The following is a 5426-nucleotide window of genomic DNA, read 5'->3' on the forward strand; positions in this document are numbered from 1 at the left end:
ACACAGACAGACTGATAGAGACAGAGACAGACAGAGAAACAGACTAATCGACAGAGAGAGAGAGAGAGAGAGAGAGAGAGAGAGAGAGAGAGAGAGAGAGAGAGAGAGAGAGAGAGACAGACAGACATAGACAGACTGATGGAGACAGAGAGATAGACAGAGAAAAAGAGAAATAAACTAATGGGCAGGCAAAGACACACTGGCCGAATCGGTAGAGGGGTGTCCTGCAATCCTAATGGACCCAGGTTCGATTCCACTGCAGAGAACATTTAAGAATTTGAATTTCGCTACAATAAACTTTACTGATTTACGATAAGACCCACCGACATGTAATAAAAACACAGCCACTAATACCAATACACCAGTCCTGTATGAGACAGCCCTAGCTTGTATTCAATATGGACGGTGGGTGTTAGCGCCGAATTGTGACATGTGGAGGTTTGTATTAAATAGGAGGACTCTGGGCTTCAGGGCCACACACACGCACACACACACACACACACACACAAGACAGACAAACGGACAGACGGAGAAGTATACACAGTCAGTGTACTTAGCCAAATATATAACCCCGTTCAGACCCACTATTAAAACCTCTACCTGTCTCACACCCCCTCCAGTAAAAGAGAGAGAGAGAGAGAGAGAGAGAGAGAGAGCGATGGAAGAAATAAAGACGAGGGGAGAAAGGTACAAAAAGAGACAGATAGACAGATAGACAGATAGACAGATAGGCAGATAGAAAGACAAAAAACATGAGAAAGAAAAAAAGTGAGAAAAAAGAAAGAAAATGACAAAAAAAGTTGGCTCTTGTAATGAGACTGAGGCAAAGTATAATTATGAGAGAGAGAGAGAGAGAGAGAGAGAGAGAGAGAGAGAGAGAGAGAGAGAGAGAGAGAGAGAGAGAGAGAGAGAGAGAGAGAAGGAGGGGGGTGACTCTTGTAATGAGATTGAGGCCAAGTATATGTAAGAGAGCTTGAGAGAGAGATAAGGGTGGGGACGTGGTGGGAGAGGGGAGGGGGAGGGAAGGGGAGGAGGGGGGAACAGTAGAAGAGGTGATGAAAGAAGTGTGGTAGTGTGGTGGTTGTCGTCGTAGTAGTAGTTGTGGTCGTTGTAATAGTAGTAGTAGTAGCATTATTATTATTAATATTATTATTATTATTATTGCGCAGTTGACCCTTGTGCGGTGTGGTGCGGTGAGGATCTGTCCCTTCTCTTCATTGGGGCTAAGATGCAAATGAATGTGTTTGAATGGATGAGTAAATGGGGAGTGTGTCGTCCTGTCTCGGCTACCTCCCTTTCCTTGGGGGAAGCAGCCTAGGTATATAGTATAGTATTATTATTATTATTAGTTGTTGTAGTAGTAGTAGCAGTACCTGTGGTGGTGGTGGTGGTGGTGGTTGGACTGATGCAGCAGAGGTAGTGTGGTAGTGGTATGGTAGAGGTGGTGTTGTTATGTAGTTTGGTGATGTGGTAGTGTAGTGTGGTGGTGTGGCACTGTCGTGTGGTGGTGTGGTAGTATAGTGTGGTGATGTGCAAGTGTAGTGTGGTGGTGTGGTAGTGTAGTGTGGTAGTGTGGTAGTGTAGTGTGGTGGTGTGGTATTGTAGTGTGGTGGTGTGATAGTGGTATGGTAGCTGTGGTGTGGTAGTGTAGTGTGGTGGTGAGGTAGTGTAGTGTGGTAGTGTAGTATGGTGATGTGGTAATGCAGTATGGTGGTGTGGTAGTGGTATGGTAGCTGTGGTGTGGCAGTGTAGTGTGGTGGTGTGGTGTGGTAGTGTAGTGTGGTCGTGTAGTGTGGTAGTGTAGTGTGGTGGTGTGGTGTGGTAGTGTAGTGTAGTGGTGTGGTATTGTAGTGTGGTGGTGTGGTAGTGTGGTGTGAATTATGTAGTCAAGGTAGTGTGGTGAGTTGTAATTGTTCTATACTCCTTTCACCTTAGCTTGACCCAGATTTTCGTCCATTTGCTATTTGTTTTACGTACATGAATGGCTGAAAACACACACACACACACACACACACACACACACACACACACACACACACACACACACACACACACATTTCTGCTGTTGTGCTTCTTTTTCGTAGCACTTCTTCGTGACTAATATTATATTCAAGTATATAATCTACTGCCACAACTCAACATGGAGAGATGATGGTAGTAGTAGTAGTAGTAGTAGTAGTAGCTGTATCAGTAGTAGTAGTAGTAGTAGTAGTAGTAGTAGTAGTAGTAGTAGTAGTAGGAGTAGTAGTAACAGTAGTAGTAGTAGTAACAGTAGTATTAGTAGTAGCAGTAACAGCAGTTGTAGTAGTAATAGTGGTAGTAGCAGCAGTAGCATTTTTTTTTTTTTTTTTATGTGTCCGACTCTGGGCATAGGCTTCACAGCCTGCATTCACGGCCCAGCAGTCCTCCTACATACCATACACCTCTACATGTCACCATTTCGGCGTTAACACCCACCGTCCATATTGAATACATGCTAGGGCTGTCTCATACAGGACTGGTGTAATGGTATTAACGGGGGTATTTTTACGACATGTCGGCGGGTCTTCTGGTAGATCGGTAAAGTCTGCTTTAATGAAATTCAAATCCTTAAACAGTTCCCTGCCCCAGCGGGGATTTGAACCTGGGTTCGGTAGGACTGCAGGCCACCGCTCTACCGATTGAGGAGGGTGATATAGACAAGAAGGTAGGAATGATCTAATAAATACGTAAGAGTGCTGGAGGGGGAGAGAAAGGTAGGAGAGGTGAAGGGAGTTGATGGAGGGATTTGGAGGGGGAGAGTAGGGGGCAGCACAGTGGTAGGGGGATGACAATTGATGGGGAGAATGAATGGTGTGGTGGCTGCTTTGATGGCCAGCATGAGGAAGGGAAAATTCAGGTTATCACTCTCACGTCCCAAGAAAATATCCTGTCCTGCCATCGACTATACAGCATCAGTAATGGGGGTAGTGATGCCTGTGTAGGGATGGCACAGGCTCAAAAAGGTGACCCGTACATAAGGTATAGAGCAGGGTTGTGCAACTGGCGGCCCGCGAACCAAATCCGGCCTTTGAGTCGTTTTTCACTGGCCCTTCGACACTCTCGGGAGAATGCAAATAAACAAATACCAATATAAAAAAAAAAATTATTTTTCTTTTTACTTCTGTGCTTAGCGGAAAATGTAAAAGCAAATTATACATGAATTTTTCGCTTCGTTCTGTGTGTAAGTGTTAAGACAGAGGAAAAAATGGAGCTAAAATAAAATGCATGGCCCTCCTATCAATCCGACTTTCATAGTCCGGCCCTACTCCTTGAATAGCCCTGGTATTGAGGCAAGAACACAATACTGCTCGTGACACCCAGCTGTAGCCTAAGCATACTGACTAACTAAAACCCTCGCCTTTTTGTGCAGAGCAACACACAAACTCCCGCTAACCTTCCTAGAAGTGGCGAAATCACGTCGCAAAAATATCGTTTTATTCCATTTCCACTTTCTTTCTTTCTTCATCAGTCATAATTCCAAAACGAAACGGTGTATACGAGCGTATTACGTACCAAAGTGCCTACTAACAACCGGGGAATTGCCTTGTTATTACCTAGAGCAGCATTACAGTTGCAGTACGCGAGTTACAGCCTGATAACATTCTCTAGCGCTCTCACCTCTTCTAAGAATATGTATAACTACGGAATTGTGTTGCCCTGTTCCACGTACGCATTTTACGTTTACTATATCAATGATCGTGGTAACCATTATCATGCAGTTAAACGTAGTTTTGTTGTATAGCTAACGTGTATTCGGCAGCTGCCTTCCATAAAAGATCATAAACTAGGAAAAAATATTTTAGAATGGTTAAGATGTTGGGATGGAAAATTGCAGAATCAAGTGATGAATAAAGCACAGAAACAAGACAGTATATGGAATGGGAGGACATTCAGAATTCATCATCATCATCATCATCATCATGCATTTTTCCATCCACAGGGGGGATCACGTAGGGTGCAGAGGACAGGGACAAATATTTTAATTGGGTGCAGTAAGTCATATAAAGTACTTTGAGCCAATATTTCCCAATGCCTTAACCTGCCTCTTCTCCGCCTCCCCCAGGGCCGGGTGGCATCCCCAGGCGATGGCATGTAAGGTCTTCACTCACCATGCCTCCTAATCGCCGTCTGTGCAGCCTGGCCAGCGGCATAGTCACCATATTCTTCTGCCTCTCCTTCATCGCCGACCAGCTGGACCCAAGACGGGCTATATTTGCCCCTGAGGTAGACCGCTTCTCGTCAGATCCACCCAGACCTCAGACCCTTCTTAGTCTCTTAAATATGACGTCCATTGTTCAAGCCCAGTCGTCTGGTTTTCACGCCCAAGGATTTCAAGATTCTCGCCAAACACAGGATTATTACGCCCAAGCACCTCAAAATTATCAGCAACGATATAATCTCCAAACCCAGACTCCTAGCCAACTGCCCAGTTTTCACGCCCTAGGAGCTGTAGAACCCCTCCAAGTAGCCAGATCTTATGCCCAAGGAACTCATGATTCTCAACAAAGATCTAATTTTCAACCACAGAGACGTCTAGATTCTCACCAGCAGCCTAATTCTCACCCACAAGGAGTGGAAAATCCTCAGCATTCACCTTACTCCCACGTCCAACAAGGCCTTCTTAGCCAGGGCAATTTTAAGACTCGGGGACCTCGAAACTTGGCAAATTCTCAATTGCCATCCAATTCTCAGCCCCAGGGGTCTCCAAACAAGGCTAATTCCTACTACACATCTAATTTTCAGCTTCACACACCTTCAGATTCTCAGTACACATCCAATTCTGAGCCACAGGGGTCTTTATCTTCAGGAGACTCATACCACACATCCACTTTTCAAAACCAAGGACTTCTAAACCCATTCAGTTCTCACCACCGATCCAATTCTCAACCTCTGTCACATCAACCACTTAATTCTCAACCCCAAGCACTTCAGGAGCAATATTCTTACCCTCAGGCACTCCAAGAACCCACTTACCAGGCCCAGGCACTTCGACAAACACAAAGTCAATCGCCACACGCAAAGAATTCCCAAACTCGACCCCATCTGCACCCACGAGACATCACCTCTACATCCACACCAAGCCTCAATCCAGGCTTCGATAAACTCACAAGCAGCCCCCAGTCAACCCCTAAACAACTCCCAAACAACCCTGAATCAATCCTTAATCAACCCTCTCAATCGTCCTTCAATCAACCCTCAATCGACCCACAATCAACGGCAGAGCTAGGATATGGACAGTGCAAGAAGAAGTACTGGAGATGCGACAGCCCACCTACAGACCCAGAACCTCCCTTAGAAGACCTACAGGAGCCTGAAGACCTGCCTGCACACCCGTTCACCGCCCCTCATTGGAGCCAGTATGCAAACAGGGGATATACGGTTGTAGGTGAGTTTGCCCTTAAATG

Source organism: Coenobita brevimanus, chromosome 91 (genome assembly GCF_032717465.1).
Source record: "Coenobita brevimanus isolate Jiangsu-jjx chromosome 91, ASM3271746v2, whole genome shotgun sequence".
NCBI classification, from domain to species: Eukaryota; Metazoa; Arthropoda; class Malacostraca; order Decapoda; family Coenobitidae; genus Coenobita; species Coenobita brevimanus.